The 27,096-nt window shown below is 40.0% G+C and overlaps 1 protein-coding gene and 1 pseudogene across 2 annotated transcripts in view; both read left to right on the forward strand.

Moving 5' to 3' along the window:
* Adcy2 (adenylate cyclase 2) overlaps positions 1-27,096 on the forward strand; it is a 368,926-nt gene that overhangs the window by 61,127 nt on the left and 280,703 nt on the right. The gene's annotated exons all lie outside the window — the stretch shown is intronic.
* LOC110550963 (high mobility group protein B2-like) lies at positions 24,797-25,501 on the forward strand (annotated as a pseudogene).

Genomic DNA, 27,096 nt, shown 5'->3' on the forward strand with positions numbered 1-27,096 from the left:
TTAGCTTAGGGCTTGCATCCTATTTGAGTGAGATACGAGCTCTGTCATTTAATACACAGTAAAAATAAAAGTAACTACTTTAACATTTGACAGAACTGAGTCAAAATAACCACCTCCAAATAACAGGAGTAGGCAGCATTAGGGGGAGGTGTGGAGTATGAGAAATTGAAGAATGTTGAGTTAGCGAAACTAATTGCATCTGCAATTTTAGATCTCTCTCTGGATGTCCAGATACTAAACCAAGATTGAGCTTCGGCTTGCTCCATCAGTATTAAACTTCTGTCACCCTTTCTTCTCCATCTCATGTAATGACAGCTCGGGGTATGCAGGTGCCTGTGCCAGACACCCTGGAATCCTCCTTGGTGGGTCTTTTCATCTCACTCTTTATAATGTGCTTCTTCGAAGTTACATTCAGCTCTGCTGCATCTGGCTTCATTGCTCTTCTAAAAAGCCACCGATGCAGGCACAGGCTCTACCCCTCCCGGGATCCCCTCTCCTACTTCCATGTTCCGGGTATATTAGTGAGTTCATGGGTGTCCCCAGATGCTGGGTGGCTGTAGAGCTTAGGCATTGCTAGGAACAAAGTTCCTGGGACTCTAAACACTTGTGATTCTCAAAGGGAAGCTATGGGAGGTTTCTTAATGTGTTTTTTCTTTCATATTGAGGGATATGAGACATGATAAAAATGGGTAACTGTTAGGATGACAGTTTAGAAACTTGACTACATTCTACGTATGGGAGAATAGAAATAGAGAGCAATAGCTATGTGTATGTTCTAAATTATTTTAGAAAATGTCCTCTTCCCCTTAGCATGGTGTGTGTGGGGGGGAGTGGCATGTATGTGTGTGGTGTGTGTGTGATGTGTGTGCGACATGTGTGGTGTGTGTTTGTGTGCAAGTGTGTGATGAGCTTAACTATAGTGTTTAGAGAGTTGCTCTAAAGTGGGTGTCAGATCACAGATTTAGTCCAGGCAATTGGAAGGACCTAGAAATGAGGCAGCGAAGGCACCCAGACAGTCCTCACTGGGATCTGATGAAAAAAGTGTTAACAGATACACACTTACTGTCTAGCCTCAGAAAGTGTGAAAACCAGGAGAGATACCCCATTTAACATCCTTTTTCTGTGGAGTAAGAACCCCCATTATATACATATAATAGGCGTGGAATGTGCTCAGATGAAGTTCATCTCTGTTGAGCCTGTGATAAATTATTCATGACATCCCATAAATATTTGTCTCTGATGCCTTTGAACTTTCATTTCAGCCCAGTTTTATGTTTTTCTGAGCAAGTACTCAGAAATCAGTCCAAGGTTTTCTCCCTAACCCCTATGGTCACTTATGGAATAGCATTTTATGTTTTATTCATAGACGTCCAGGTTTATCTATAGAGGTTTGGCTGCTGGTACCCATTAGTCAAGGAGACAGAAGAAGTTGATTTTAATGATGACACTTTCTCTGAACTATAACTGTAAGCAACGAACTGTAAGCAAAACTGTAAGCAACGAAGTCTCCATCATTTAGAGTTGGAAGAAGCTATATTTAAGAACTGGGAAACAAACAATGAGATCAAAGAACTTTTGTAGCACAGACTATATCAGGTGCCAGTCTACCAGCCTCTTTACAGCATTGGTTCTCATGCTCAACCAACCAAGGAGATGAGAGTCCCTTCAAGTCAGTTGCCCAAAGACCAGACAATGAATGGTGCCACCAGGCAGATGAGCCATATGGACAGAAGCTCTGAGAGATAATGTTGGCATTGTGTAGCAACCTTGCCTCTTGAAACCACAAACACATTTGAACCTCCAAGGAAGCAGAACCCTGGAGCATATGCCGCTCTTGAAATGTTTTGAGCTTTGCCCAATCCTCTTTCTCGGCAATACTTCCTGACAATCACTGTTGCTCAAGATACATTGTTCCTATCAGGTGCCATGTTCTCAGGACCTTGGGTTACATTTGGGTATGTATGTCTTTAAAAAGTGTTTTTTGTAACTATGGTTGGTGTGCCATATGTCAAAGAAAAACCCATGAAATTGACCCACAAATGCTTGTGAGCTCACCCAGTCTCAGGCCATTCTAGGACTCCTGTTATTTGGCAGAGTTTCTTGCTAAGTGAATTTTATTTTTTCAGGAGAAAGAAGGAAGACCTTAGAGGGTCTTCCCAATAAGTAACTTAAGTTCAAAGTAGTGGTTTCATTCTTACATTTTATTAAAACCTTGAGGGGTCTGTGCCTCATTCCTGGCTCTTGAATCAGTCAGAGCTTGTGGTAAAGGAAGTCATTCCGTACAGATATTTCTTTAGTGGTGTATTCTCATAGGAGTTGTGAAATGTTGTGATATTTTAGTTGGTTAGGTAACTGCAATTGCTAGAGAATCCCAGGTGAAAGTGGAGTTAAGTCATAAATTGCCAGAAATTGTCAGAATATTGCCACCATTATGGGATGAAAAATCAAAGGTAACACTACCAATCTGTAAATAACAGTTCTCAATGACGGAGAATCAAACATGCTTATTGCTTTATTTAAATATTACAAAGTAAAATGTTTCTATTGATCCTGGTGATCCGTATGTGGGGCTCATCTTATCGTGATGTTAACACTATCATTTAGGGAAAGAATGAAAACTGTAAGCATGTTCTATAGAAATTTTCCTGATCTCAGTGTAATTAGAAATATGTATGTACCTAAATAAAAAGAAGCAAAATTAACAGTGCCCCAAACAACATGCTAGAAAGGCTTGGGTTACATAAGCTAGGCTAATGCTGAAACTGAAAAGGGAGACAAGGCAGTCTAGAAGTCTGAATGTAGGGTGTATTGTAAAGCTCATTTCAGAGAAAGTGAGAGCATTCCCAAAGGAAGAATACTTCGTGGATATATTACTCAGTTTTGTATCACTCTAACAAAATACCAAAGGCAAACTAAATTATAGGAAAGAGTGCTGGATCTAGCTCATAGCGTTTGAGGCTAGCGGACCAAAAAGCATGAAGCAGACTTTGGTGAGGGCCACCTCAGTATATCACATCCAGCTAGGAACATATGTGTATCTACATGTAGTTTCTCTCTGTTTCCAAATAAAGCCACCAGGACTTGATAACCTTATTTAATCCAATTACTCCTCAAATGTCCTCAAACATTTTGATAGAATTTAATTACTACCTTCCTAACATCATTAACATAGGTGCTGGGAAACATCACATTCGAACCATCGCAGTAGAAGGGAGACATCTTACAGAATAGTGTCAGATTTCATCTCAGTTTGACAGCTAGATGATAAATCAGACACACTTTCGCAAGCATGGTTTGTAGTTGCTTTTAACATCTCATAAAGGATTATTATTTTTATTTTTTTGGTTGTTCAAACTTTAGTCTTTTTGAAAAACATTATTATGTCACCAGTAACAAGTGTGTTAATTTGACAAGAGGAAGATGTTCATGGACTAGTGGTTAAAGAATTGTAACTTTTAACACTGTACCCTTTTGCTTTACTCAAAAATTTTCTATTTGTCTGTCAGCTCTAGAAATTACCCTAGGATGGGAGGACCCAGAAACCACTTCAGACTCTTTCCAGGACATGACTTCAGAGCACAGATTTGAGCTCTCCATTGTCATGGGCATGAAAAACACTGGAAGCCAGACACTTAATGGATGCTTATCCAAATAACACCTTCAAAAAATGTCTGGGCATTTCATATCCAAAACAGTCATATAATTTATAATCAGTCCCACATTGCATGGCAAAGCCTGACAGCCTGCAGGGCTCAATGAGCACACTAGTCTCCAGAATGGAAGGACGGGTGGGGATCAAGCTGTCCACAGGTCCTCTTAATCATGTATGTTTCATGATTAGAAAAGTAATCTGTATTTTAAAAATTAGAACATATAAAAAGGTATGTATTTTTTATATTACATGAACAAATTAGCCAACCAACTGTTTATAAATACTGTTGCTTTTCCTATGTTGATACCTGAAAGTTTCTGCTTTATATGTGGAGGTGTAAACACTTAGTTTCATGTATACACAGACATAAAGATCTTATTTGTAATACGTACCTAACTCTTGATATAAAAATGTACGATCTCAGTGTATTCTTTTTAACGCGGATGCTCCATACTGCTTATAGTGTGTGGTGAAATGAACAGCTGGTTACTATGGATGGTCTGAGTAAACTGCAGTCTGTATTTTTAAATTTTTAATATTTTTTATTAACTCTTAGTTAATCTCATACATTGTAGAATGATCACATCTGCTAACCTTTTTTTCAAGCCTTTTCAGATCCACCCTTCCCTACCCTCACAACGTTGTCTCTGCTTTTAGTTTTTAACCCATTGAGTCCAGTTTGTTTTGCCGTGTACTTCCGCTGGGGTGTAGTCAGCTCACAGGGCCACATCCTTAAAACTGACTCCCTCCCAGAGGCCGTCTGTTACCAATAGCTCCTCAGATCCCACCTCTGCCGCCCACACGGGCATTTACTGTGAAGACTGTTTTGCTGAGACAGCCAGTGTGCTCCATGTATGAACCCACAGCGTGAGTTCAGGATGAACTAACTCATAGCAGCTGTGACAGCATGCGCCAGACCTGCCATGTTTACGCTTGCCGTTGCCAGTTTGCCAGTGAGCACCTACCTCAGATCATGTCAGAGCGTAATATTCTTGAAGTGCCATTTCTAGAAGCACAGGTTTTGAAGCTTTTGACCTTAGTCGCACTGCATTCGCTCTGTTCTGGTGTTTGATTATTCAGATTCTTCCTCACTGTTCTGATTATCTGCCTGTTTGTTGCAGTCAACCATATGAGAAACATTTCCCCCTAAATTCTGATATGAATCTCCTGGCATTGTATCACACACGTAAATTAATTTGGTGTGACGACAGTTCACAGCGATGATGCTTTCTGGTAACTGGGCGGCCTCTTCTTTCTCGTGCACGTTTCCTTTGACTGCTGCTGCAGGCCTCTCTATGTGCTCTCTGTACGCGTACCTGCGCTATATTCTCTTTATGTCTAACTCCATCCCATTCATAAAATCTGCATGGGGGACTTTCATTGACTTCTTTTTATTTCTGTGTGTGTGCTGCTGATGTGCCCATTTCAAGCCTGTAAATTTCAAGCCAAATTAACGATCGATTTTTAAAGCCGAGTTGTCTTATTTTGATTGGTTTTCTGCAAACAAGCATAACTGTCCATTCCCCTTCACACAGTTTTAGTTGGCAGCTTTTTCTCAGCTTATCACTGTGACTAGGCCTTAGAGAATAATGCGTGACACCACGAGGGTGGAACTGATGGCATGTGCTAACGTCAGTGGATGCACACCTGGAGTCTCGAGGAGTGTGACTAGGATGGTGAACAGTTTAACACAGGGTCTGGAAAGTCTTTCTCTCTCCTTTTGTCCTGCTTCAATTTTGCAGACTTCTGAGCATCTTTCTTTTAGTATTTTGTTTGGGTATTTTCCTCATTTGTATTTCTGGTTGCATTGCATATTCTGGAGAGCCGGTTCCTGCGTGGATGTCCAGTTTTGCACATATTGCCTGGACAGCTTTCAAAAGCCATGTGATCATTTCCTACACTTTGATTTTTATTTCAGTTTTAGTTTGCTTATGATCAGAAAACACACTTTACATGTCTCGCCTGAGGTGTATTCATTGGTCCAGAACATGTTCCATTCTGACAGCATTGCATGGCTGACTGAGGATGCATGCAGTCCATTGTTGTTGGGAAGGAAGTTCTATACAGACCAATTGGGAAGAATTGGTTGATAGTGTTTTTCAGGGTTTTTTATGATTATTGATTTTGTGTCCTTGTATACTAATCATGAGTGTGACACTGAGGTTTTAAACGATAAATCTGGGTTTATTTGGTGAAGTTTGGTAGTTTTGCTTCAGGTATTTTAAAGCTATGTGATAAGTGTGCAGTTTCAGTTTTGGAGTTTCATGAACTCACTCTATGCTCACATACTGTTCTTTATTCATTTAAGAATATATTGAGCGCACGCGCGCGCATATATGTGTGTGTGTACCTTCATGACTTCAATGGCCATGAAAGGCTGAAGAGAATGTTAGATCCCTTGAAGCTGAAGTTAAAGGCTGCTGTGAGCCACTAGATGAGGGTACTGGGAATCAAGCCTGGTTCCCTAGAAGAGCAGCAAGTGCTCTTAACCATACACACAGGCCCTGTTCCTTATTAGTGATAAAATCATTTATTCTAGAGAACATTTTGTCCTATAAGATATGGACAGCCTAGTCTTCTCTCAGTAGACTAGGGTAGGTCTAGGTCTTAGTAGGTCATAGGGCATATTTTTCTCTTTAACCTTATATTTGACTTTAGCCTGCATGTCTTTGTATTTAAATTACATTTCTTATGGATAGCAAGGTATTGGACCATCTTTTTGCACAATATTACTCTGTCCTTTAATTGGTCTGTTTAATCATTTACTTTTGACATACTAATTTAGATGAACGTCTGTTATCTCTCTATCTTCTATTTGTTGTTTATGTTGTTTCAACACTTTAACAGTATTTATCTAAGGCTAAAGAGGTGACTCAGTGATTACAACCAGTGGCTGCTCTTTTGGATGCCTTGGATTTCATTCTCAGCCCTCACATGGCAGCTCATAAGCAACTCTAATTCCAGACTTGGAGAGCCTGATGCTTCTTTTGAGCTCTTCAGGCACCAGGCATACATATGGCACATGGATATAGAGGCAGGGAAAATACTCATACATGTAAAATAAAATAAAATAAAATAAATATTCTAAAAATTAGAAAAATACTTACGTATAAGGATTGTTGGTATATGCTTACAATCCCAGCTATTTGGGAGACTGAGTCAGGGTCTTCTTGAGTTCATGGCCAATCTGGACAATGCAGTGAGTCCTCATAGCTTATTAAACCAAATCTTAGCAAATAAAAATTTTATTTTCTTAACTCTTGATTTGAGTGCATATGATGATTCAGCATTTACTTTTCTTATTGCCATTCATATTCCTGCTCTTAAAATTTTAGTAGATACCCTTGATTAAAATGTAAAATAATATAAAATAATCCTGTTTTGAAGGCATGTATATATTTATATGTGATGCTATTGTTTTCTGTATCTTATATGTGTTACTGATATGTAATGAGTGCCACTCTTTTCATTGATAAAATATAGCATTCATGGGATTTTTTTGTTTAAAAACTATATTTTACATTTATGTTGGTCACTTCCAGAGTTTTTCACTCAGAGCCAGTTCTGTGGAGAGCTCAGTTCAATCTTCTAGTTTTCTTTTGTTTTTGCTGTTCTGAAAATTGAACCTAGGACTTTGAGCATTCTGTGAGCTCTCTGAAGGAAACAATCAGTCTTGATACCCTTACACCAGCCCAGTTTTTTGAGCAGCATCACCGTTTACTGCAGCAGCAATTATAAAAAACTGAAGATATGGAATGAAACATTTTTTTTTTACCTGTTTGATTTCCCCACTGAGATGGCGTTCACCTAGAAACTGAGGCTGTTTTCCTGGGGTCTTGTGTAGTGAACTATTGTTCATGACATAAAGGCCAGAAGCACCCATGTAATAGTTGACCTCTTACCTGCCAGATTCATTCCAGCTTTTTATCCATGTGCTTGAGACAACAGAAACTTTTGGCAAAGGCAGGGCAATTTCACTCTAGACAGTTTTAAAGATGGCTCTTGTGATGATTGGAATAGTTATGGGCCCCATAGACTCATTGTTTAATGCTTGGGCTATAGCTAGTGGGTGGACTTACTGGAATCAGCGTGGCCTTGCTGGAGGAAGTGTGTCACTGTGGGGGTGGGCTTTTGTGGTCTCCTATGCTTAAGTAAAGCTCAGTGTGGCACACAGTCTCCTGCTGCCTGAGGTTTAAGATGTAGAACTCTCAGCTCCTTTTCTAGCACCATGCCTGCCTGCATGCTGCCATGCTTCCTACCATGAGGATAATGGACTAAACCTCTGAAACTGCAAGCTTGCCCCAATTAAATGTTTTCCTTTATAAAAGCTGGTCATGGTGTCTCTTCACAGCAATGGAAACCTTAACTAAGACAGCTTTCATTGGTCTTTAGTTTAGCTCTTTCTTTGTTTACTAAATTAAATCTCTGCATAAAGCATTGAACTGAAGCTAATCTCTAAAACTCATTGACCTGCAGGGAATAGACTCATCATCTTTGTCATTTCATTGCCCTGTTCTTACACCCAATGATCTGGACAATTAAAAACAAACATTTGTTGCCATCAATTAAATGCACATGCCACAGCAGGCAGTGCTATGTTGTGAGTGGGCACAGTGTGAAATGAAGGACACTCAACTAAGCCATTCAGTGTCTTGCTCCACAAGATGCCTAAGAGTTCCTTGACTAAAATATAAATGACAGTGGGACAGTGTTTCCCTACCTTTGTATGCTAGCTCCATCAGTGTTGTAGACCAAGAGTCTCTTTCTATCTCTCAGGGTCTATGAGCAGGTTATCTTGGTGAGATGGGTTGGGTAGGATCATCTTCTTGCTCTGTCAACAGTGGGTTCACTCCACATTGTTGAACTGATCTTAAAATAATAACACAGAGTTGGATGTTACTATAACAGAAGACGTAAGCTGATATGAGCTCAGCCCATAAACACCATGTGCTATTGGAGGAGGGAGGAAGAAAATAGAGACCTACATGGAAACAGAGCCATCTTACCCAACAGTGGTTTAATACCCATGGTTTAATATCTTGGTTTAATACCAAGATACTGACTTTCCAAAGCTCCCTCACAGTTATGCAGTTCAGACCACTCCTGACAGCACCTCATATTTAAAGGTAGCTGCAATCCAAAAGGATGTTGTGGTCTAGGAGAGGTTGCAAGAAGCTGACATGGCAATGCCACTACCTCCTGAGCCACTGTTAACCAAGAAGCGATCTTCAGCTGCCATCAGCTTGCAAGGGAAACCCAGTTATCTCGAATGGAGTCTCACCGGGCATTTTAACCTCCTGTAACGGCAGGCCCTGCCCAGCAGCAGATGGCCACCCCAAAAGAACTCAATGCCATCCTTGTAGTCGTTTTGTCACATATTGCTTTGTTTGGGATTTTTAAAAATTTATTTTTTATTGATTACAGTTCATTCACTTTGTATCCCAGCTATAGCCCCCTCCCTCATCTCTTCCCTGAGTCCACTGATAGGGGAGGTCCTCCTCCCCTTCCATCTGATCCTAGCCTATCAGGTCTCATCAGGACTGGCAGCATTGCCTTCCTCTGTGGCCTGGTAAGGCTGCTTCCCGCTCAGGGGGAGGTGATCAAAAAGCCAGCCACTGAGTTCCTGTCAGAGACAGCCCTGTTTCCATGACTAGGGAACCCACTTGGACACTGAGATGCCATGGGCTATATCTGTTTTTGTTGCTGTTGCTGTTTGTTTGTTTTGTTTTTTATCATACTTTTTTTCTTGTCTTTTATGGCTCAATGAGAGTACCCAGAGGAGGGCAGAGTTCAACCCTCAGTCCCTACGGGTAAATATTGCACTTCTCAAGGTCACCTCATCAAGCTCACTGTCAGCTTTCCAATACTGCTGGAACTGATGGTCCCTGCCACCCCTTGTTTTACTGTTCTGTATGGTTAGTCTCCTTTTCCCTCTAAAACTTGGATTCATGTGACTACACACCTACCTGAAACTTTTATAAGTCTAACAGAAAGACAGGCACATTCAATAAAGACATTTTAAAGTAAGCCACCAGTTGGTGAAGTACTTAAAAGTTAGAGGAATGTCAAAAGAATCAAATAAAAGCTCTCTATATTATCTCAATAATATAAAAAGATTAAAACCCACCAAAGAGGAAGAGAAAGTCATGAATGTATAATTCACAGAACAAATAATACATAAAAATAGTAAGATCACTCTCAACAGTAACGAATGAATTCAAAGAGGTGCGCACATGCATTGTCCCTGGGCCATGTGCTAGCACATAGCCAGCCACAGAGAGCTTTTGCCACTTTTCTTCCTTAAGTCTTAAAATGCACATTTATTTTGACACATCGGTTCCACATCTGGTGAACTGTAAGAAGAACATAATTACATAAATGTGCAAGATGTGTCACCGAATCTTTGTAGAAGCATTCCACAGTTCAGAAATGCCAGATTAAAAATAATCGGTAGTACGTTAGCAATTGCTGGAATATGAAGATTTGTTGCTATCCTACTTTGACACATCATTAAAAATAATATGAAGAACTCCATTCTTCTCATTGTAGAAAGCAGATACAAGGGTAAATGTCCAAGTGATAACAGTAGAACTTTTGGGTATGGTTGTCAGAGAGATTGATAGCAATCCTCTGATTGCAGTCTTCTGCGGTGTCTTTAATAAATCTTTATTAGTATGGAGGTGAAATGATAAATTAAAAAATGAAACATTCTTATTTGTTAGAGAAATTATGTAATTAATCTTGTTTTGTCTTTATTTTAGAATTTTATACATGAGTACCATATTTATAGCATTTAAATTTCAACCTCTTACCCTCCCAATTCCCTTGCCCCACCACTCCTCAAATTCAGACCTCCTCTTCCTTGATTATTGCTGTTATATATTTGCATATATATACTGAGCTAATTTAGTATTACTCATATGTATACATGTTCAGGGCTGACTATGTGGGATTGGGTAACCTATCAGAGTGTCCGTATAATTAATGTTCTAAATGTAGAGACAAGGTGAAATGCATTATTTTTTCATTAAGGATATGCTAAGAAAATAGAATCCAATGAGTTATTGGGTACCATTTTCTCTATGAAAGTGTGCATGCTCAGATTTTATCTCTTAAGACAGAACTATATTTTTAAATTCTAATATTGTATAACTTTATATACACATATGTAAACATATATATGATTATGTGAATATATACATCCACGTCAATATGTCTGAATGTTTATATGTGCAAGACTTAACACACACACTTACATATTGCCATGTGCTGTGTAACAATGGTTCAGGCAAAAGCAGACCATGCATATGGCAGGGCTTGCATAAGATTACCGTGCAGCAAAGAATCTGTCCTGTGCACTGATGTCAATGCCGCTGTAGTTCTAGCACACGTGGTAGTCACATGTTTCTGGAGCTGCTGGTGTTAACAGACCCACTACGCTGATTGTCTTATAAAAGTACAGTAATCATAACAGTACATCATACTTGATAGTGAAAACAAATGACTATTACTAGGTTATGTACTTACTCTGCTCTTCCGTAATTTAGAGTGAATTCCTACTGATAAAGTGTTTGAAAAGCAATGTGTTCTCACTCAAGCAGAAATCCAGTGTGTCTCCTGTTTACTGGCCCTCAGGACAAATCCTCAGACCATCCACTGTGATTGCCATGTCTGTCTAGGTTGGCAAACATATGTACTGTGATGGTCGCTGGACACTTCTCAGAACTTAGCCCATCGTGACGTGATGCATGATCCAGCACATATGTTCATCTGAGTTCTCTGATGTATTGCTGGGATTTGTTTTACAAACTCTCTGTGTAGTTTTCCAGTGATATTTTTATAAAGAACTGTAAGAGAAGTTTGGGGGAGAAAAGCTCTATGGAAAAAGCCAAGAGTTTCAGACAATATTTGGGGAAGGGCAGCACCCTCTTCTTGCAGCAGCTGGCAGCCATGTGAGCAATTGCAAATGTCTCTCACACCTCCAGGCAGATTGTTACTGTGGGAACAGACCTCACTTTGTGAAGATGGGGGAAGCAGGCCTGCATAACCATGCTCAATTTTGCCTCAGTGCAAGCAACACTGATCCTTTTCCTTTGTGAATTCTGGCATTTAAAAAATTACATTAAAATGAAAAAAACAGTTGGTCTTAGAGCACATATTAACCCTGTAACACACAAATTGACAATGTAGATGTTACACGTGACCTAAGATGATGTCTGTGTAGTCCAAAGAGGGGTGAGTCGCACTAGATAGAGCAGCGTGCAGTGGGAGGGGCTGCTTGAGAGGGGTAGTTCCTAGAAGAGAATTGTCTTAGCCTCATGGTATGGAAGATGGCCTGCCACTAGGAGTTAGGTTCAGAAGTTGGCAGTGGCCATGGGCACAGGCTTTTTGCAGGTAGTTTTGGAGTGTTTAGTTCATGGTAGCAAAAGGAAGTTCAGCTCCTCAGGATGCCCTCGGATGATGGGGGTGCTAGCTTGGATACGGCCCTGGAATGATAGCACCAAGCACTGTGTCTGCCGCTCCAAAAACAAACAGCATCCACCCTTGAGCAGCCTTGCTCGCTCATCTTCAGGCTTACCTCTTCTCCTACATACCAGGTTTGGTGCCTGCATGGCTTCAGCAAATCCCCTGCATCATTGAATCCGAGCCTTGCTTCTCATCCTGTGGGTCATTCCTGCCATGTTCTTGGAGAAGCTTTCACTGATGACCCTTTCACAGTCATACCACTACACACAGGCACAAAGAAGGCCATTCAGAGTCCCATGTTTGGTTCCCTCAGTGCGCATGCTCCTTCCTTGGCCTCGTCATTGATCCACAAACCAAGTCCTTGCTGAGCACTTGCTTAAAGAAAGCCTACCATTTTAGGCTGGAAAATTCCTCTTTTCCACCCAAATCCTGATGGGGGTCTGACCCTTAGGGGTCACATATCTGGACCATAATGAAACACATGAGGGGTTCCTTTCCTTGAATACAGCCCCTCAACAGCCAATCAGAGCCTTTGGTTCCCTAGAAAGACAGTACTTCATTCTCATTTTTTCAGTGAGACATGTACCTGACTGCCTCAGGTCCCAGTCCTGTCATTGGGGTAGAGCTTATTCTGCTTCTGGGAACAACCCATCTGATATGAGGCCATTTTCCAAATGGTGACATTAGTTGTAATGTGAATTGATTTCCATCTTTGATTTCAGAACTGAAATATGCATCCTCATGTAACAAATTTAGAATGTTTATTTAGATAGGCTTTTATTGGAAAACTGCAAGTGGTGTGGGTGAAAACTTGTATATACAAAACACATCATTAAAAAAGCATTTTAGAATTTCGGTTTCTCCTGAAATCAACATTGGGATATTAATAAGCTAGCCTGTAGGTGGCTTTGCCAAGATTTCTGTAAGGTGTATATGTGCTTAGCACCATTCTGTGCCTCCCACTGTTCTCTGGGAAATACATTGTGTACCCACTCTCTGACTATGGCCATGTGATTTCCAGCTGAGTTTGCCTCTGGAACTTCTGCCCCCATTGCATTTCTCACTCCATTCTCTCAAGCATGCTTTGAGTCTTTAAAAAAACCTCACTGTTGTGGACACTTGTGGAGAGAGTTTCCACAGTGCGCCAGAGAAGCATAATACTGAAACAGAAGTTTCTTCTGTGGTCTGGCTCACCTCCTGAGGGATTATTTCTTCTCAATCCTCCTCCAAAGAAGCCAGAACTCCTAGCATTTGTTCATCTAGGGCCACAATGTGCTAGGCACCATTTTCACTGCTGTGACAAAACACCCTACAGAAGGCACTTGAGGGTCCATTTGGATCATAGTTCTAGTGCAACTTCATCATGGCCCAGAAGGCATACTGGCATCACAGGCTCGGTATTCGTGGTGGCATGAGGCTCTTTGTCACATTGAATGGCAGGTAAGAAGCAGTAAGGGCAAGAAGCAGGGCCAGGCTGTCACCCCAAGCCTATTGATACACCATCACATGCCAAGTCTAGTGACCCAGAGTTTCCACAACCTTCCCAGACAATGCTGTATCTCTGAGTGTTTAAGGGTGAGCCAGTGGGGAACATTTCCCATCAAACATTCTCAGACTGTCTTTAACACAAAGATTTCTGGAGGGTACAAGCTCTTAAGCTCTTCCCTAAATTTTTCTGGAGGCCAAACCTGCTGCTGAAGCTTCACAAATGTACATCATGACCTTCTGCAAAGAATGGGCTTCCCAGAGAAATCTTTACATGAAAGAACTACAGGCAACTCGGAATTCTGGGAGCAGGAGATACAGTCTTCCCTGGGATTGGAAGCTGTCCAATCCCAAATTGTCAGCTCTGAAAACATATATACAAGTAACACTATACAGACAGAACAGGTTATATTTATGTTTTTAGAATGATATATGCATTTACATATATGCATGTAATAGCAATTAATGAAAAGGAGGGCATGTATCTGAAAGAGAGTAAAGAAGGGTATATGAGAAAATTTGGGGGGTGGAAAGTGAAAAGGGGAAATGATAGAATTATAATCTTAAAAATTAAATAAATAAGTTTTTAAAAGACAAAAACATGAGCTTCTTCCCCTAACCAGACAACAGAAGAGAGGGATGTGAGGTGTGGGAAATTTGGGGGAGCTAGAGAGAAGAAATGGGGGTGGTTATTACTGTATTTCTTTGAAAATACATGCTGAAAAATTAAAATGTTTAAATATCATTCATTTGCTTAGTAAGGTAAATTTCTCTTTATGATCTGGGTTGAATATCCAGACCCCACTTTCCCAATCCCAGAATGTCCATAAAAATGGACAAGAAAATGGACTCCCCTCCCCAGTCCCAGAAGGAAGTCCTGAGCCTATTTCACTACTTCCTGCCTATGGCCATGCATACATTTCAGCACTTCCTTTCTATGGGCGTGCATGTATTTCACCACTTCCTGTCTATGGCCATGCACACATCTCGCCACTTACTGCTTATGTCCTTGCATATATTTCATCACTTCTTGCGTTTGGCCGTGCATATATTTTACCACTTCCTTGTCTATGGCCATGCATATATTTTGCTACTCCTTGTCTATAGTCATGCACACATTTCACCACTTCCTGCTTTGGGCATGCATACATTTCACCACTTCCTGTCTATGACCATGCATACATTTCAACACTTCTTGTCTGTCTGTAGCCATAAACATATTTAGGCTTCTTTGGATAGTCTGCTTTGGAGCAAACTTTCCACGGTTGTACAGTTGGGCTATGGATCGCCACAGAATCCTTACAGGACATGCTTGAGGATGATGAAGGTCTATGGAAGCCTTTCCTCATGGGTGGCAGACAACAGCACAGTGGCTACACTGGAGTTACTGTCTCTGACAAATGTTTTCCCTGGGTGACCTGAGCACAAAATTCTTCACCCAGGGGCAGCAACCATCCAGTACAGGGGCTGCTGGTACACCTTCTCTTCTGATGCCACGGGTTTTCTGGATGGTTCACACATGATTTGTCTCTCTGCCCAGCTCTTCCTTTAGTAGATCTGCCAGGTAACTTCATTCAGAAGTTTTCTTCAGTTGTCCCTGCACTCTCAACATGGTGTGAGTCTATGCCACTCTCACGCCTGGCATGGATCCCCAACCCCATATTATATGTAAATGAAGTAAGTGCAGATACACAGGCTGTCAATACCTAGGAGTCTAGTGTGTATGGCGGATTTTTCCAAAGCCCTCACCACCTTGGAGTCACCTGAACTCCTTTTCTCTGTAAAAGTGTGTGGTATGATAGAAATTTCTAGAAAAAAAAAAGATACATTATCTTGAAGATTCTACAAGGCTGCATGATTAAAGAGAGTTGCAGTGTTGTAGATCTAGAGCAAAAATTATCTCCGTCTATCTTTAGTCCTCTTAATACCCATTCATTGTCCACCTCTGTATCTGAACTGACATTCTTTTGACTCTCAGAGAAGATCTTTGGATTGTATTCTTAGCATACCTATTTAGCTCATACCAACTAAAAAGCTAAGGCTCTCATCAGATGCCATCTCATACAGCAAATGTATCTGTTTTCTCTATTATGTCTAGCCTAGTGTTCCCACAAATGTATTTGGGAAGTGCAATGATTTAAGATTTTTCTCATGTCTATGGTAGGGTATGTCATTTAAGGCAACCTTATTTTCTGTTCTTGGGCTCTGGTCACTTGTATTTGGCTCATAATAAAATCTCCATTTCTTTTGAGGAAAGGGATGCTTTTTGCATTGGTAGTCAGCTCTCCCTTTGAAACTCATATGAGTAGATATAAGAGACTCCATGGAGTCTAAAAGTGCTTGGCATGGAGACTCTGGGTGCATGTGGTGAGCCTTTGGTTACTCCAGCCTTGTCATTTAATGATCAAGTAGAGACTTAAAGGATATAGTAGCAACATTTATCATTTTTAGTGGGTAGGAATATTACTTCTGGGAAAAGGAAATTGGATATGTGATTGGAAACTTGCTCTCAGTGTGAGAGTAAGTGGGAGTCTGCATAGACTGAAATATATATATATACACAATTGATGTCAGCTCTCTCCCTTTACAACCGGTAGGAGTTGTAGAATATTAATAGCATCTATAAGAGCTGTTCTTTTATTCTTCTAATGCCATTATTCATATCTTTCAGAAGTTCTGATATTAAATGTCACTGTTTTCAAATGAGAATATTTAATAGTTTGCAGTTTCCTGTGAGCTGACTCTTGCCTGCCCCACCCATGCCGAAGCTGTAGAGTGAGCAGGAAGCAATGGCTGTTTCTCAGAGGCTAGGAGACCTTGATTAGGGGGATTTAGCTTAGATGGTAGAGAACAATGAAGCAACAGAGGCTTTAATATAGACAGAGGAGGCAATTCTCCTTTGACTCTACTGACTCGGTCTGAAAACAGAATAAGCCAGCCAAGAACAGAAATGTGCTATAGAGCTGGGTAACTCACACTTGAAGGCTCTCCACAGCAATGCTTTGTACTGTGACAAAATACTTGAGAAAAGCCACCTAACAAAGGAAAGGTTTATTTTGGCTCACAGTTTGAGGGGCTACAGTCCACCATGGTGGAATGAGAGTGCCATGGCTGGTCACATTTGTATGTAGTGAGGAAGTAAAGAGAGTGAGGAAAACAGTTGTCATTCACATGTAGGACCTTTAAAACCCACATTTAAAAAGGTGGACATGTAGTATGGTTGTGTAATCTCAGCACTCTTATGGGGAGATGGAAGGTAGAGAGTGGAGTCTCCAAAATCTCATTGGCACCTAGCTTCAGCAAACAAGAGACTTGGATTGAAACAAGATAGAAGAAGAGGACAGACAGGTACTATGACATGTACTCATCAATAGACAAATACATGAACACATATACAAACATATACTTCATGCCCATACACACAGGCATATGACACATTCATATGTGCACACATGGCCACACACACACACAGTGAGAGAGGTGGGCAGGAGAGAGGCAGAGAAAGATGGTGCTTATACTCTACTTACTTTTCTCTTTTTATTCAGTCTGGCACCCCTCTAGGCTTCTTAATAAATCCCTCACAAACACAGTGAAAGCTTGCCTTTTAGGTGGTTCCAAGTCCTGTCGAGTGGCAATTAACCATGACAGATTAGCCATGCATAGGCACATATATGTGCACATAGAGGTTGTCCTCAGTGTTCGGAGGGGTCACTTCCTGATAAAACCATTGAAACTTGGAAATACCATGATTTGGAAATGCAAATAACTAGGGCATCCTTATTTAGAAGCAGAACACACTGGAGCTGGTTGCTTCCCTTATGGTCTAGTTTTCTGCATGTTGTTGCTCACTCCTTCTGACTGCATCCTAAGAAAGGCTTATATCACAGATCAGCGGCCCAGGAAAAGATCAGAATTCAAGAGTGAAAAGATGATTTCTGTGAATGCCTGCTGACTTCACATCATCAGTTTAGTATTTTCACGAGAGGATTGAGTAGAACAGCATAACTAGAGAGGTACCCTGAGCAGACAGACAAGGTTAAAATAAGGTATAGATAAGGGACCAGTGTGTGTGCTTGGAAGTGCTGCCAAAGTATGGTGATGAAATCCACTGATAAACAGGACGCAGTAAGGGGCTAAGAGACAGAATACTGCCTCATGTTGGCCATTTGGGTCACCTCGTGAGGGGACCATGGGCTGTTTCTGACATGAACTCTGTTGCCTCCTTCTCAATCACTTCTCCCTGGTGGGGCAATCTTGCCAGGCCACAGAGGAAGAGGATGCAGCTAATCCTGATGAGACTTATAGGCTGGTATCAGTTGGTAGGAGAGGAGGGGTTTCCCTTTCAGAGAAAAACCATTTCTGAGGGGAGAAGGGAAAAGGTAGAAGAAGGAGGGAGGGTGGGACAGGGATGAGATGTAAAGTGAATAAGTTTTAAAAATAAATTTAAATCAAAAAATAAAAATAGAGGTTTTGGCAAAGATTGGAGGATAACATCTGGGCATGGAATTAGCAAGAGGAATTCGGTGTATATTAGTCCTTGAAGATGCCATAGGCTGAAGGAAAGGGAAGAGTAAGGTGGGGTTATCACATGGTTTCTTGTGTCATTTGTAAACTGACTGGGATGTTCAAAAGATAGTCATATATGAAATGGACATATTCCAGTCAATACTGTTAGGTCTCATGTAACCAGAATGTGACTGTGAGAAGATTCTGGGTGTATACACGCAGGATGGGAGGACAATGCATGGAGGGATGTGATTCTGTCTTTTGTTTCTTAGTGGAGAGATATTGAGTCATGAGTGGGAAGGAGTGATATGACGGTAGGACTGAGGACAAAAAGGTCAGCAGACACTATAAGGACAGTTTTAAGGTACGGAGAATGTTTCTGATTTTAGCCATGCCAAATGACAGTATTTTCAAACTCAAGTGCATTTTCTCTAGGGAAAGGCAGGTTGAGGTGAAAAGGAAATTGGGTAGGTTAGGTGAAAATCTATATTTTGGCCTGGCTCATAAATCCCACAGCTAAAATGTTAAATGATCATCCCACATTAATGCCAGAGACCGGAAGAGACTCATCTGGGGCCAACTTGCTCAGAGGAAGGTGCCCTGGTATTTTCTTAACCTACGCATGCATTTGGCTGTGCTTCTATAGTGTGCTGGGTACACATGGGACCTCAGGGCAGGATGAGAAAAAGAAACTGATGATCTGCAGCCAGCTCTCTGATGAGAACTGGCCTGAATTTTGTAGACACTCTTCATGGAAAGGTGCCTTTTGCTCAGTTGGCTACTCTGGTGAGACATTTCCTTCCTGCCCCATCTTACCTCCATCTTGGGTTATTCAAATGTAGTTTCAGCAGGGCATAGTGACCTTACTAAAGCCCACAATGACCAGGTCATAGAACTGTTTACCACCTTTCTGTGGCCTCTAGTCTTTGTCCAAATCTAAAGTTCTTGTTAAAGTAAGAACCTGTAAGTACTTGTACCCTCCTGTTCCTCTGCTGAGTCTCCACCTTCCGTCCTTCCACACACACCTGTCCATTACTGTTAAACTGTTGCTTATGTTTTAGAGCTTCTCATAGTGTTGGTGGTGAATCATATCAAAGACATATCTCTCCCAGATACTCAGACATTGCCTTCACTAACCCGTCACTAACTCTTGAGCAGGGGCTGGATCACATTGGCAGACACTCAGCCTGCAGGTGGCTGAGCCTCAGAAGGAGAAGAAGCTGATGCGTTGGTCATCAGCTTTGAGCAGAGGCCCTGAAGTCCCATTTTATTGTTACAACAAGGATTTGGCAATCACTTCTATGTGTTTCCAGCCAAGTGTGAATTGAAGTAACACAACTTAACTACAACTACTTGTAGCTTTGACTCAACTTTAGATGCTGGATAAAGATAAGGAGTCCATCCTTCTAATCTCTTCTAACCTGGGAGAACTCTAGTCTCATCATCTTTTTTATATTGGCTATCCCTTTGGAAGGCCATATACTCCAAGATTGTTCAGATTCTCCTCATCTCTGTTGTCAAATACTTTTTTACCACTTCTTGCTCAACCCCTCTGTATCATTAAGAAAAAAACAAAACAAAACAGAACTCAAATAAACATTCAGTTCTTGGTAATTACTTTTAGCTCACCCCATGGCCTCATTTAGGCACAAACACATACACATTTGCACTTTAGCATTAACCATCCCCGTGTCACAACTGTGCCATGGCTTTAACTTCACTTACCATGGATAAGTAAGTTAAGTCTAATTCACAAAACTCTTGTAGCTCCTGTCACTGACTCACAGGTAGCCGACATTGCCTTGTCAGGAGTCCCACACCCCCCTTACATCATCTAATTCATTGTCCGGAAGGCCCTAGAATATGCCCATGAACTCTGAAAATTTAACTACTTTGGGAAAGTGATACTATAATTTTAACAAAAAATATCATTCACATGATTAATAGTTCTTAAGACCTGAAATTTTGATTTGTTCCCAGGATGTAAAACTAATTGCATTTATAATGGAACAATGGCACTTTTTTTTTTAAATGAAATGACCTAAACTAAATATATTTGGAAATTTTTAAGATTTGGAAGTATAATTTATTTCATCTTTTGCTAATCAAAGCATGTTAAATAATACTTTTTTCCAAAGTAGTTCATCTTATTTTATAATTAACTGGCAAGCATCATGTTATATACCTTAAACTCCCCTGGAATTTTAACAAGCATGTAGAATCTGAAGGATCTGACATCTTTTTCTAAAAGTAGCCCATGAAACTGTTCCATTTAAAACAAAAAAACTGGGAGTAGTCCAGGAGCAGTTTCAGTGAATTATTTAGCCAGTCAGTGGAGGTTTCCCTCATTTCATAAGAAGGCATAATCATGAAGATGACTGAATTTATAAAATGTTCTTTCATGCCTACCAAAACCTGAGTGTTCATTCTCTGTGTGGTGGTGCATGATAAGTGCTGATTACTTTGCAAGAATATTGAAATAGCTGAAAGTGCTGGCTTTTCTGAGCATGCAGAAGACCCTGGGCTCAATCTTAAGAAGTGGAATAAAACAAAGGAAAACTAAACATGAAACAATAAAGTCTTCTGTTTTTAGAGACATGGTACAAGGCTAAATTGTGGGAGAGAAAGTTTAAAACCATTTAAAAAATTTCAGTAGAGCATGCTTTTGAGAGAAAAAGTTAATAATATAAAAAGGTACCCGGATTAGTCAATTTTATGTTGCAGTCACAAAGTACCCTATTGGTATTTAAATAAATAAAATACCCTATTGGGTATTTTATTCAGAACAGAGGTGTATCGAGAGCCAAGTGTTGGAGGTCCAGGGTACAGTGCTGACTTCACTTCAGCTCTGGTGAGGACCTCACAATAGAGGATATTACAAACTCACATGGAAATAACCAGAAGCAGACAGACTCATAAAGGGCCACTCATATTCTGTCATAGCAACGTTCTCTCGAGAGCCAGTGTGACCCACTGTTGCCTTAATCTTTCCTGAGGGAAATATTATAATGAATGAATAATTCAAGATAAAGCTCATATCTTAAATGTTTAACCACTGTTCAGTGTCACCATGCTGAGGAATAAGTTCCAATCCATGAGTCATTGGGGTCACTTTCAAACCATCTCCAAGTTAAATGACACAGTCTTCCCAGATAAAGATTTAATTATGAACCAAAATAATGATCCCACTGAAGTCCAACTTGGTGACCCAAGAATTTACTGCGATTACTTACAAGTCTATGACTAAGGGGTGGGGACAACTCAAAGCCAGCTCCATCCTTGAAAATCCCACTCCAGCTTGGGTGACAGCTCATGAAAGCCGCATCCTAGAAGCTCCCTGCATGACTGGCAAGTGGTTTCACAGGTCTGAAACTCTTGCCCATTATTACAGCCTTTTGGGCAGAAGAGATTTTGTAAGTATTGGAAATTCCAGGGACTTCCTGAGATTTGGGAGTTGTTCACTTCCTGAATTTTAATGTGTCTTTGTCTAGGAGAGGATGTCTTTTTTTTTTTTAATTTAAGGGTGAGTTTATCTATAAAAAATTGCAAACAGAATGACAAGTGTACTGTAAAGGACACAAACAAATTGAATAAAAGTAATATTCTTATTGTTTTAAGGGAAAAGACAGACTGATTCTTTATGAATTCAATTCTTTTTTTTCAAATCTCCAGATAACTCCTGGTATCTGTCCCCACCAGAAATCTTCTTTGGGGTACTGTGTGGGTTTGTACATCACAAAGCCTTCTTTCTGGATTTTCTTCTTCACATGATGTTTTTTTAATTTATTTTATTTTATTAATTACACTTTATTCACTTTGTATCCCCCCATAAGTCCCTCCCTCCTCTCCTCTTGGTTCCACCCTCCCTCCCCCTTCTTCATGAATGCTTCTTCCCAAGTCCACTGATAGGGGAGGTCCTCCTCTCCTCCCCAAGTCCACTGATATGGGAGGTTCTCCTCTCCTCCCCATCCTGAAAGGCAAAGAAGATGGACATCAGAAGAAGAAGAAAACAGGAAACAACCTAGGAACCTGCCACAGAGGGCCTCTGAAAGCCTCTGCCCTGCAGACTGTCAAAGCAGACACTGAGACTTATGGCCAAATGTTGGACAGAGTGCATGGAATCTTATGTAAGAAGTGGGAAATAGTAAGTTCTGGAGAGGACAGGAACCCAACAAGGAGAGCAACAGAACCAGAAAATTTGAACACAGGTGTCTTCCCAGAAACTCATACTCCAACCAAGTACCAGGCATGGAGATAACCTAGAACCCCTACACAGATGTAGCCCATGGAAGTTTAGTGTCCAAGTGGGTTCCATAGCAATGGGAAGAGGGACTGCCTCTGACATTATCTGATTGGCCTGCTCTTTGATCACCTTCCCCTGAGGGGAGAGCAGCCTTACCAGGCCACAGAAGATGACAATGCAGCCACTCCTGATGTGATCTGATAGACTAAGATCAGAAGGGTAGGATGTCTTAATTCAGAATAAATGGCTACAAAACTAAGTCCTTTTGAAAGCCATTGTTTTCAGTGTGTTCACACACTGATGTGTTGAAAATTAAGGGTCTGAATGATCAGAAGGCAAATGGATGACCAATAGTGTGATGAATAAACAGATGAATGTAAATTTATGGATTGCACGCATACACCTTTCACCTTGCCCTGCGTATGAATTAGAGGGCCAAGGACTATAATATGGCACTGGCACACTTATTTTTTCTTTTCCTTTAAGTAGCTGTGGTTTTGTGGCCAAGTTACACTTAAATTTAGTATAGCCATGTAAGATGGTGCATAATGAGTGCCTGCTCTTGGCAACTTGAATCTCAGCATCAAAACTTCTTTGGTGAGACTTCTTGGTTATCAAATACCGAATGGTCAGCCCTAATATAATATGTAATATTATATTATATTAACCAAACAGGTTGAGTTTATATATTTAATAATATATACATATCTATACATGCATATAAATATACATATACAACAATAGTTTTTTTAAAAGAGGCCATGAATTTTAAAGGGATAAAGTAGGATATAAATAAGAAGGTTTGGAAGGAGGAAAGGGAAGGGGAAATTATATAATTTTATTGTAATTTCAAAAATTAAAAATATATAATAAATTATTTGGAAGTGATAAAAAACAGTAAAAAGTTAATTTTTCTGTCCTGTTCTTTTGATGTCCCCTTCATACATAACCATTCTTAACTGTCATAGCAGTTTACAGATGTTATGAAAGGCCTCATTATGTACAACTCTATACTGACGATATGAAATTTAAACAAGATAGGTGGTATTTCAATAGAATATATATTGCTTAAAAGAATTAAGGAAACAGAAATACCAAATAACCATTTTAGAAATTTAGAAAGAGAAAAGTCTTTTTTCTTTTAAAAGTACATTTTAAATAAGAGAGAACTACATCACTTTCCTCTTATCCTTTTCTCCCTCCCTCCCCTCCCGGCAGTGTCCCTACAACTCCTCCCATGCCCCTAATCCCAAATTGATGATTTCCTTTTCTTTGATTATTGTTGTTTCATATCCTCTCCCAGCCATGAAATCCCTAGTGCTTGCTTATCTAATACAAAGCCGTCTTCCCTGAAACTATATACATGCGGACAACAAAAATGGACTCAGCAGTCTGTTAATACATTTATGCATACATATACCTATACATATATCTGTGTGTAACAATAATAATCAAGGAACTCATTTAAAAGGACCTTTGTATCAGAACAGCTTGCTCTAGGTCTGCATGGTTTTTGTAGTGTGCGCTGTGTTACAAAATAGGGTGACAAAAATCTCTTCCACACACTCTTTTTGATTCTGACACCATCCTAATATTACAGCTAGATAAAGACAACACAGCAAATATACCCCTAACCTAGTTTCCCACTCATTTATGAAAAGTATAGCACTGGTGGCTAATACCTGTGTTTCTGTACCTCGTTAACTATAAGTTCTTTGTGTATGTTGCTCATTGGTAGGTGAGGTGGTTTGAACAGTTTTGGCTCGCATAGACCCATGTGTTGGAATGTTTGGCCCATGGGGAGCTGCACTATTAGGAGGTGTGGCCTTATTGGCGTAGTTGTGGCCTTGTTGAAGGAAGTGTGTCACTATGGGAGGGGCCTTTTAGGTCTCCTATGCTCAAACTCTGCCCAGTGTGGCACACACTCTCCTGATGCTGCCTGAAGATTGAGATGTAGAACTCTCAGCTCCTTCTCCAGCACCACGTCTGCCTAGACACTGCCATGCTCCCCACCATGATGATGATGGGCTAAAGCTCTGAAACTGTAAGCCAGCCCCATTTAAATGTTGTCTTTTATAAGAGTTGCCTTGCTCATGATGTCTCTTCACAGTAATAAAATCCTAAGACACTGGATATCGGTGCATGGCAGAAAAATGTCTATTTGGTGGGTTATGGGGTAAATGAGTAAGCTCTGCACTCAAAACACTGAAGTGTTTTGCCAGTGTTTCCAAATGCCCAAGGAAGGGGAAAATGATATAATCTCAAAAAGAAAAAAAAGAATGTGTAACAGGCCTATAGAGATTAATACATTTTTCTAGGAACTATGTAGAATGTATTCTGAAATGGAAAGAAAGTTCAACAGCTGAAAATATAACTTTGTTACATTCTTTTAAAATCTTAAATCAGAAAGGATAAAATTAGGCAAAACATGAGGCTGAGAACTGCATTATAAGCTGTTTCTCCCTGGAAGCTTGGGGAAGGAAATCCCTCCACTGGGCTTTCAGGGAGAGCTGGTGTCGCCAGGTACACACCTTGCGCTGTCAGCATGGACAAAGGAGACCCGCAACGAGCTTGGGGCAAGATGTCCTCCTATGCCTTCTTCGTGCAGACCTGCCCGGAGGAGCACAAGAAGATGTAGACTCCTCAGTCAGCTTCGCCGAGTTCTCAAAGAAGTGCTTCAAGAAATGGAAGACCATGCCGGCTGCAAAGGGAAAGTCTAAGTTTCGAAGATTTGGCCAAGAGCGACAAAGATTATGACAGGGAGATTCTTTCCTCCCAAAGCGGGTAGGAAAGGGAAGAAAAAGACCCTAATGCTCTAAAAAGACCGCTACCTGCTTTCTTCCTGTTTTGCTCTTAACAGCGCCCCAAGATCAAAAGTCAACACCCGGGCCTGTGTAAAGGAGATAATGCAAAGAAGCTAGGTGAACTGTGCTTTGAACAATCTGCCAAAGAAAAACAACCCTATGAGCAGAAGGCGGCTAAACTTAAGGAGAAGTGTGAAAAGAATATTGCTTTATTCCGGGATAAGGGCAAAAATGAAGCAGGAAAGGAGGGGCCTGGTAGGCTAGCGGGCTCGAAGAAGAAGAAACCAGAAGAGGAGGAAGAAGATGATGAAGAGGAGGAGGAAGATGAGAATGAAGAATAAATGGGTGTCCTAAAATGTGTGGAGTGTATGCACTCAGAAAATTATTTTGCTAAGAATGTGAAACTCAAGTGCAGCTCAACATGAGCTTCAGAATAAAAACTGTACAGATTTCAGTATAGCTGATGAGATTCTTTGTAGTAAAAAATACATTTTTTAAAAGGTGTCTGTAGCTTTTTTTCAGGGGCTATAATGTACAGTTAGATTTAAAGATTTTGATGTTGAATGTTCTTAAATATTTAATGGTTTCTTTAATTTCTTATGGTAGCAAAAAAATTCATAGGAATTTGTATTACCACTAAATTTTTTAGGATGTTGAACTTTTTGGTTTTTTTTATTTGTAATAAAATAATGTATATTAAAAAGGGTAATATTTAAAAGGTTGTTTTGCTATTATAAGAAATATAAGTCTATTTCTTATGGGGTAAATTCTCAGTAAATAATCTTTTTTTAAAAAGTTCTTACCGTTTTATAAAAATGTAGTAAGAAGAGTTAACTGTGTTATAAAAATAACTATTTCCAAATTAAAATTCTCATTAAAATGAAGATCGAAAAGCATGTGAACCATCACCTTGTTAGATTTTGTTGTAGTCAACCAAGTGATTGAGCAATGGGGATAAATTAGAGTATTTATAGAGAAAAGCATATGGAATAGCTATCTTTAATTGTGGCTTTCATACTTGACCTAGAAATATAATAATGGCCAGGTTCTTTAACCTGTGTAAAATTTAATATTTAATCTCTCAGTTGAGAATATTAACATAATGTACATTATAAATTTGTTAAAGTAGATTAGATAATGCACAGGAGATGACCCTGTTGGAGCAGTGGAGAGAGAGTACGCATTTAGTAAGTAATACCTTCCTGAAAACAAAAGAAGCTCTCATGAAAGTGTTATGATGAATGCAGACATCACGTGAGCCAGTATGCTGAGAGCTGATAGGAATGGACTTCAGTATACAAGCTGAAAGAAAACAAATGGAATGGAATGATAGACATACATGCGTATATACCTAGGTATATATTATGCTAATATATTCATAATGCTATATCTAGGAATAAGGAAAATAAGGCAAAAAGGGCTCAGTGTTGCTTGGGAAATAAAATGTTAGTAAAGGAATGCACTAAGAGGGAATACTAATGTTAAAGAGATAGACCATACTCCAAAATATGAAAGTTCAGCATTCTCTGACAGCATGTCAAGCTTCCTGTCTATAGTGTCGAAACTGAATACTTTATCACTCAAGGTGAATGTATAAATATGGCGAGATTATTCATTTGTTGCTAACTGAGATTTTGAACATTCCAGACAAGACGGGTCCAGAAAGATTATGTCCAGCACACCTACACACAATATTTGTCTTTTACATTAGAATGTGGAAATGTTCTAATAACAAAAAAGTTAGATGACCAGAATACAAATAGACAGACAACTAGACAGAAACAGTTGAATATATAGCTACATGTTTTCAAACTGATGGGAAATAAATTTAATCTTTCAAAACAGAAGTTGGTCACCCATTTGGGATTAAAGACAGGATATTGAAGTTTCTGGTGTTAATATTCCTGGTAAGGTGACCTCATAATCTCAATATATCCCCT

The sequence above is a fragment of the Meriones unguiculatus genome, chromosome 3 (genome assembly GCF_030254825.1).
Source record: "Meriones unguiculatus strain TT.TT164.6M chromosome 3, Bangor_MerUng_6.1, whole genome shotgun sequence".
NCBI classification, from domain to species: domain Eukaryota; kingdom Metazoa; phylum Chordata; class Mammalia; order Rodentia; family Muridae; genus Meriones; species Meriones unguiculatus.